Here is a 9,060-nt window from a genome sequence, read left to right on the forward strand (position 1 = left end):
TTATACTTGCTGCATTCGATTCATTTGAAATTTTAAAATTGGAAATTGGTCAGTTACGATTAATGGTTTACTTTCATGCCCTTTTCTTGTATCTAGTTTGCTATGTGTCAAACGGGTGGGAGTCAGAAATAATGAAGAACTGAAAGAGATATAAAACTGTGGTCAGATAGTCGTAATCAACCATTGACTGACACATACGTACATGCATGCACAGTGCGGTGGCCGAGCGGTTAAGGCGTTGGACTTAAGTTCCAATGGACAACAGTCCTCGTGGGTTCGAATCCCACCCGCACTAGTACTTTTTACTAACACTAGTATATAGTACTCCTGTGTCAGTGAATACCTTGTGGGAATAACAAACATTTTGATGAATTGAATTGAACTTTTTTTCACCAGAAAATGAGAACATAACATAAAATAATTAAATCTTCAAGGGAATACACTGGGTGTATTTACTTGGTTACGTTTATTTTATTTTGAAACAGACTTATATATGTTATTTCGACCGTGATAGTGACCGGTGTATCGTGTGTGGAAATTGAAAGACCTGTCCAAACCTATACGAAAATGTGTGGGCAAACGTACAACTCATGTGGGTAAACCAACAAACATTAGTTCCTCTGGACGCGTCGACGACATTTACCCGATTCTTTACCCCCACTAGATTTTTTCACTGACAATTCAATATTATATCCGATCAAACGTTATCTCCCAAATCAAAAGCACACAAAACGAGTGACGTTATACAACACAAACCGCTATTACTGTCAACAGTTGAATGAAATAACTTTGAAGTTAAGGATTATATTATTTGGAAATATAAAAATATTCCTGTGTGTTGACATAAAATACACAAGAAGTAGTAGTAGTAGTAGTGGTGGTGGTGGTGGTGGTGGTGGTAGTAGTAGTAGTATTTGGGTTTCAGTAATGTTGAACAGTATACGACACAAACCGTGGGCTGTCTGAGTAATCTTGCTTTTTTTATTAGTATGGTTGAGAAACTAGAAAAAAACTGATCTAAAGATGCTTGCTGTCATTTTGGAGTTAATGATTGTCTCATTCAGATGGTAAATTGATTTGTAGTCAATATACTACATGTCTCATAGTACAGTAGTCAATCCACACATTGGAATCTGACACATTGTAACAGTATTGTACATAGCCTCGTGACGATTAGTGGCATGACCGAAACCTTTCAGTTTCGACCATGGTGTCATTTTCGACGAATTTCTTCTGTTAATTCATTTACTTCGAATTCAACGAAATGGATGTACAGTGTAGACGGTGATTATGCTTTGGCATAATGCAAATGTCAGTATAGGTTATTCACCATGGTGATAAAGTGCTCCTAGTAGACCGTTGACATTAAGTGAACCCAATGTGTCCGTATGGATAATTTATACAATTGTGAAGGTGGCAGGTTAGAACAAATACTTAAGAATAGTTTTACCTGGAAATTCAAACTGAAAGTGGACATTACAGTTCCGTCATATTTCACTGACGGTTAGTGAACCCAGATGTCCTTCATGGTATTTCATGTAAAGATTACGATGTAGAACTGATACGAAGACTCCGATGGTCAATTTTTACCTGGAATTTTAAAGTGAAACCATACAGTATTTGAGAGTTCATATTCCCAAAGTATAATGGTTGACAAGAGAGAGAGAGAGAGAGAGAGAGAGAGAGAGAGAGAGAGAGAGAGAGAGAGAGAGAGAGAGAGAGAGAGAGAGAGAGAGAGAGAGAGAGAGAGAGAGAGAGAGCTTGCGTGCGTGCGTGCGTGTGTGTCTGTGTGTGTCTATATGTGTGTGTGTGTGTGTATGTATGTGTGTGTGTTTGTTTGTGTGTGTCTGTGTGTCTGTGTGTGTGTATGTGTGTGTGTGTGTGTGTGTGTGTGTGTGTGTGTGTGTCAAATTGAGAGTTACAGCCAGTTCAAGTGTTTACACATCTAAGACCACCAGCTGTGATGACATTATAATGACACAAGTCGTTACTGTAGCTGTGCTGTGCTGTGCTGTGCTGAGCTGTACTATGTTTTGGCGGTCCGGTGGCTTCGTCGTCAAGGGTCACAATCACACTCACACAATTACTAACTCACAATTATTTCTAAGATATTCTATCACAAATTGTACAAATTTTCTGAGAAAAAATAGTTTTCAATGGAATTCATGCCTATTTGATTCAAAAGATTGAAGCAAAATAGATTGTTCCCTTTTGCTGTTACTCCTAGTACTGTTCGATACGTTGTGATTATGGCTGTGAGGCATTTTGATTCGGCGAAAATGACGTCATGGAAATTCCACTTCTTTACTGATGTCATGGAAATTCCGTGCTATTTTGGGTCATGGCAAATAAAGTGGGACAAAATATTGTTTACATGTCACATGATTACAATATATAAGAGACAAGCGTGTCACTCATTTGTTATAGGCAATAATCTACTGTACAACTTTGTCTCAAGTGTAGACTAGACATCACGTGACCCAGTCATATCCTGCATAATACACACTTACAAAAAGCCAATTCATTCTATCTTTCGTTCGTTCCACCAACTCACTATTACTCTAAATGAATCGCCCATCTTGTGAACGTGACATAGTAAACCAAGTAAACACAGTAAACCAAGTGACATTGACTCAAATACTAGTATATACAACAAATTCGAAGAACATTTTAGGTTACCAACCTCCGGTAAAAACAGGGTTGCAGTTAGACTTCACGGTGTACTGCATTGGTTACATGTATATGCTCCACTTTGCCATCGTTACAGTAAATCCCTAAAAAGAATGGAAGTTTCACCAAAGTATTTGACATAATTTTAAAGGCCATGATTTCAATCTTATGTTCTCGCATTAGTGTTGTCTTATCAGTGGAGCTCTTTATTTCGTTCAGGACCAAGTTTTTCTATAAATCTGGCAGACAACTTACTGTTTCCACACCTAAATTTTAATCCTAATTCAATTCTAATCCTAGCCAGAGCTGTGTCTTTAGACCAGTAGTCATACAGCCATGATTCAATGAACTATCATAATCCAGAAATACTTGGTAATTTCTGTTTTAATTATATTGATTCACCCTTCATTTAGGCATCTCTAGTCTCTACTCTCAACCCTGTGTTATCTATTAAGTCATAAGGTTCCTGTGTACTATACTGTCCATAAAGTGTAATATCAATAGTTTTCCCCATCTAATCTAAATTCCGTGTATACTACACCCCCTGGATATTATCACAGGCGTTGGCATGGAATATGCTTAATCGAAGTGTTTATAGTCTGTACCATTCGTCTGGACAGAACCAAAAATCATCTCTCAACATGAAAAAATATGTTTTCGGTGTTATCAGTTGCAGTTACTGCCCATAAAGCTGTGCATTAATGTTCATTATTGTTACTGCTTGATTTACATATCTCTACTGGGCCTATTGGCATGTCAAAGAGTTGTACAGGACATCTGCATAAAACAGCAAATAAACCGACCTGTGATGTATTCATATACATGTATTAATTAAACAACGGAATCTAAAATGAAGAGTGAACGAGAATTTTAACAATTAAAGTGCACTTTCAGCAGGAGGTCGCAACAACTATGAGAAACATGTCGTGAGTGTACATGGAGAATCAACGATACATAATTCCCAACATCCAGTTTTTTCCGAGTCAAAAGTATGAATACTTATCAGTGCGGTGGCCGAGCGGTTAAGGCGTTGGACTTAAGTTCCAATGGACAACAGTCCTCGTGGGTTCGAATCCCACCCGCACTAGTACCTTTTTACTGGCACTAATATATAGTACTCCTGTGTCAGTGAAAACCTTGTGGGAATAACAAACAACATTTTGATGAATTGAATTGAACGGTTTTTTTCACCAGAAAATGAGAACATAACATAAAATAATTAAATAGACAATAGCTAATAATGTAGTACTTACAATAAATATTTACAATAAAATGATACTATATGTTTCTGGTGAGGACCATGGATATAGTCCACTAGGGACTAATTTAGTCCATACTCCTGACTAATAATTGAATTGATAAATACTAAACAGGGTACAAACATAAAAAAAAAGATGTGAACAATTAACTGTGTAATTAGTTATTGTTTAATGCAATACAATAATACTGATACATTTGTGCATAATTAGCTCCATCATAGTTTCATACCACATATGTTGTCTCTGTCATTGTGCAGAGCCTTTATATTTCGAAATAAGTAATTTAGGCCTAAGGTAATACAGGGTAAAAAAAATTATCTGGCTACTGCTATGTGCTAAATGGTACAGTTAAAATGAAAACAACACTATTGTAACAGAGAGAGAGAGAGAGAGAGAGAGAGAGAGAGAGAGAGAGAGAGAGAGAGAGAGAGAGAGAGAGAGAGAGAGAGAGAGAGAGAGAGAGAGAGAGAGAGAGAGAGAGAGAGAGAGAGAGAGAGAGAGAGAGAGAGAGAGAGAGAGAGAGAGAGAGAGAGAGAGAGAATCTGCTGCACGAGACCGTAATGTACCAACTGGGACATTGCAGAGGTGGTTTCGTTGTCAAAGGTCACTATCACACTCACACCGTGACCAGTTCACAACGCAATTTTTCATAACATGTGCTACAAAAATACTCCATCGTTTTCAATGGAATTCGTGCCTTTTTGATTCAAAAGAGTAAGCAAAACAATTTGACCCCCTCTTTCTGTTATTACTGTTCGGTATGTGATGATTAAGGATGTGTGGCATTTTGATTCGGCGAAAATGACATCATGGAAAGTTCCCTTCTATACTGATGTCATGGAAATTCCGTGCTATTTTGGGTGATTTTAAATAATTATAGTTCATACAATGGGACAAAATATTTGTTTACATGTCACATATTTACAATATCATGAATCACCCAAGAGGCAAACATGTCGCTCATGTGTTATAGACAATTAAAGTCTACCGTACAACTTTGTCTCAAGTGTTACAAAAGTGTTGTTTTCAATTTACCTGTAACATTTAGCACATAGCAGTAGCCAGTTGATTATAAAATTATGTTTCATTATTTTTTACCCTGTATTACCTGAGGCCTATACTACTTATTTCCAAATATAAAAGATCTGCACAATGACAGAGACAACATCTGTGGTGACTAGCACAATAACAATATAACTTTTCACATTATTTTTTAAAGATAACAATTCACACAAAAACGTGAATTTTGTGGAAAAATGACGCTAGTGTACATTGAGAATCAATGATACATAATTCTTAACATCCAGTTTTTTTCCGAGTCAAAATTGTGGATACATATCAGTGCGGTGGCCGAGCGGTTAAGGCGTTGGACTTAAGTTCCAATGGACAACAGTCCTCGTGGGTTCGAATCCCACCCGCACTAGTACTTTTTACTGGCACTAATATATAGTACTCCTCTGTCAGTGAAAACCTTGTGGGAATAACAAACAACATTTTGATGAATTGAATTGAACGTTTTTTTCACCAGAAAATGAGAACATAATTATAAAATAATTAAATAGACAATAGCTAATAATGTAGTACTTACAATAAATATTTACAATAAATGATACTATATGTTTCTGGTGAGGACCATGGATATAGTCCACTAGGGACTAATTTAGTCCATACTCCTGACTAATAATTGAATTGATAAATACTAAACAGGGTACAAACATAAAAAAAAAGATGTGAACAATTAACTGTGTAATTAGTTATTGTTTAATGCAATACAATAATACTGATACATTTGTGCATAATTAGCTCCATCATAGTTTCATACCACATATGTTGTCTCTGTCATTGTGCAGAGCTTTTATATTTGGAAATAAGTAACATAGGCCTAAGAGAGAGAATCTGCTGCACGAGACCGTACTGTACCAACTGGGACATTGCAGAGGTGGTTTCGTTGTCAAAGGTCACTATCACACTCACACCGTGACCAGTTCACAACGCAATTTTTCATAACATGTGCTACAAAAATACTCCATCGTTTTCAATGGAATTCGTGCCTTTTTGATTCAAAAGAGTAAGCAAAACAATTTGACCCCCTCTTTCTGTTATTACTGTTCGGTATGTGATGATTAAGGATGTGTGGCATTTTGATTCGGCGAAAATGACATCATGGAAAGTTCCCTTCTATACTGATGTCATGGAAATTCCGTGCTATTTTGGGTGATTTTAAATAATTATAGTTCATACAATGGGACAAAATATTTGTTTACATGTCACATATTTACAATATCATGAATCACCCAAGAGGCAAACATGTCGCTCATGTGTTATAGACAATTAAAGTCTACCGTACAACTTTGTCTCAAGTGTTACAAAAGTGTTGTTTTCAATTTACCTGTAAGATTTAGAACATATCAGTAGCCAGTTGATTATAAAATTATATATCTTTATTTTTTTTACCCTGTAGTACCTGAGGCCTATACTACTTATTTCCAAATATAAAAGATCTGCACAATGACAGAGACAACATCTGTGGTGACTAGAACAATAACAATATAACTCTTCACATTATTTTTGAAAGATAACAATTCACACAAAAACGTGAATTTTGTGGAAAAATGTTGTGAGTGCACATGGAGAATCAACGATACAAAATTCTTAACATCCAGTTTTTTCCCAGTCAAAATTGTGGATACTTATCAGTGCGGTGGCCGAGCGGTTAAGGCGTTGGACTTAAGTTCCAATGGACAGTAGTCCTCGTGGGTTCGAATCCCACCCGCACTAGTACTTTTTACTGGCACTAATATATAGTACTCCTCTGTCAGTGAAAACCTTGTGGGAATAACAAACAACATTTTGATGAATTGAATTGAACTTTTTTCCACCAGAAAATGAGAACATAATATAAAATAATTAATATACAATAGCTAATAATGTAGTACTTACAATAAATATTTACAATAAATGATACTATATGTTTCTGGTGAGGACCATGGATATAGTCCACTAGGGACTAATCTAGTCCATACTCCTGACTAATAATTGAATTGATAAATACACTAACAGGGTACAAACATCAAAAAAAGATGTGAACAATTAACTGTGTAATGAAAAAAGGAAACAAACACAGAGAACAGAAAACAGAAAACAAGTCAACTATGTAAAATTTGTGATCTTAGTTTTGTTTTGAAGGTATATCGTTTCTGTTTATTGTTTAATGCAATACAATAATACTGATATATTTGTGCATAATTAGCTCCATCATAGTTCCATACATCTGTTTTAATATCTCATAGCTGTTGCTACCGCCTACTGAAAGTGCACTTTAATTGTTAATTCTCTTTCACTCTTCATGTTAGATTCCACTGTTTAATTAATACATGTATATGAATACCTCAATGGTCGGTTTATACGTTGTTTGCAGCTGTCCTGTACAACTCTTTGACATGCCAATAGGCCCCGGTATAGATATGTAAATCAAGAAGTAACAATAATGAACATTAATGCATAGCTTTATAGGCAGTAACTGCAACTGATAACATCGAAAACAAGGACACCTGGTATTTTTTCATGTCATGAGATGATTTTTGGTTCTGTCCAGACGAATGGTACAGGCTATAAACACTTCGATTAAGCATATTCCATGCCAACGCCTGTGATAATATCCAGGGGGTGTAGTATACACGGAATTTAGATTAGATGGGGAAAAACTATTGATAGTACACTTTATGGACAGTATGGTACACAGGAACCTTATGACTTAGACAACACAGGGTTGAGAGTAGAGACTAGAGATGCCTAAATGAAGGATGAATCAATATAATTAAAACAGAAATTATAAAGTATTTCTGGATTACGATAGTTCATTGAATCATGACTGTATGACTACTAGTATAAAGACACAGCTCCGGCTATGATTAGAATTGAATTAGGATTAAAATTTAGGTGTGGAAACAGTAAGTTGTCTGCCAGATCTGTAGAAAAACTTGGTCCTGAACGAAATAAAGAGCTCCACTGATAAGACAACACTAATGCGAGAACATAAGATTGAAATCCTGGCCTTTAAAATTATGTCAAATACTTTGGTGAAACTTCCATTCTTTTTAGGGATTTACTGTAACGATATGCAAAGTGGAGCATATCCATGTAACCAATGCAGTACATCGTGAAGTCTAACTGGAACCCTGTTTATCCCTGGGGTTGGTAACCTAAAAATGTCTTCGAATTTGTTGTAGATATTTGAGTCAATGTAATTTGGTTTACCCTGTCACATTCACAAGATGGGTGATTCATTTAGAGTAATAATGAATTGGTGGAACGAAACATAGACCGAATTGGATGTTTATGCGAGTGTATTATGCATGATATGACCAGGTCACGTGATGTCTCGCCTAGGCTTTCAAAATAGCAACACTTTCTTTGTGTGCATCGGCGAAAGGACAGAAATGGGAATGTAAGCTTCACAATTTGAGAATTAAGTTTCATTGCCGCAGTATTTAATAGATAAAGGAATAATAACTTTTGGGGAGAGAGAGAGAGAGATAGAGAGAGGGAGAGAGAGAGAGAGAGAGAGAGAGAGAGAGAGAGAGAGAGAGAGAGAGAGAGAGAGAGAGAGAGTGAGAGAGAGAGTAGTCATACAAAACAATTAGACCTCGTCTTACCCTAATAGTACAATCGTCACGAGAGAGAGAGTCTGTTGTATTGGACGGTTTTATAAGACAGACAGACATAAGCAGTCACACGCACACAGACGCACACATACACACAATGAACACATAAACAGAAGTAGAACATATTACCAAAACTCCTAACAGAGAGAGGGAGATAAAAAGGGGAACGCTCATGCATGCAATCAAGTCCAGTCAGGTATTCCAAGTCTGCATCGACGGACATGGCAAGATAAAGAAGGGATAAATATAATCAGGTAGCAACACAACATTAACATATGATTAACATTATGATTAACATATTAAGGACACGTCGAGTCCGTTCGATGAGTATATCGACTTACAGTGACTTTATTGTCAAAATCTATCAAGTTTACCAACTACATTACTATTAAGACAAACTATATATGTACGGTTGTGCAGTTCAACAAGATAATAATCACAAGAAGTCAGTGACAACAAATCGATAA

The 9,060-nt window shown here is 36.3% G+C and overlaps 4 non-coding genes across 4 annotated transcripts; all 4 read left to right on the forward strand.

Moving 5' to 3' along the window:
• The first annotated feature begins 212 nt into the window (after positions 1–212).
• Trnal-uaa (transfer RNA leucine (anticodon UAA)) lies at positions 213–295 on the forward strand. The gene has a single exon. It is a non-coding gene; the product is annotated as a tRNA-Leu (tRNA).
• Positions 296–3,674: 3,379 nt separating this feature from the next.
• On the forward strand, positions 3,675–3,757 carry Trnal-uaa (transfer RNA leucine (anticodon UAA)). Its single transcript has one exon. It is a non-coding gene; the product is annotated as a tRNA-Leu (tRNA).
• A 1,512-nt stretch (positions 3,758–5,269) lies between these two features.
• Positions 5,270–5,352, forward strand: Trnal-uaa (transfer RNA leucine (anticodon UAA)). Its single transcript has one exon. It is a non-coding gene; the product is annotated as a tRNA-Leu (tRNA).
• Positions 5,353–6,624: 1,272 nt separating this feature from the next.
• Trnal-uaa (transfer RNA leucine (anticodon UAA)) lies at positions 6,625–6,707 on the forward strand. Its single transcript has one exon. It is a non-coding gene; the product is annotated as a tRNA-Leu (tRNA).
• Positions 6,708–9,060: the final 2,353 nt, after the last annotated feature.

The sequence above is a fragment of the Glandiceps talaboti genome, chromosome 2 (assembly GCF_964340395.1).
Source record: "Glandiceps talaboti chromosome 2, keGlaTala1.1, whole genome shotgun sequence".
Classification (NCBI taxonomy): Eukaryota; Metazoa; Hemichordata; class Enteropneusta; family Spengelidae; genus Glandiceps; species Glandiceps talaboti.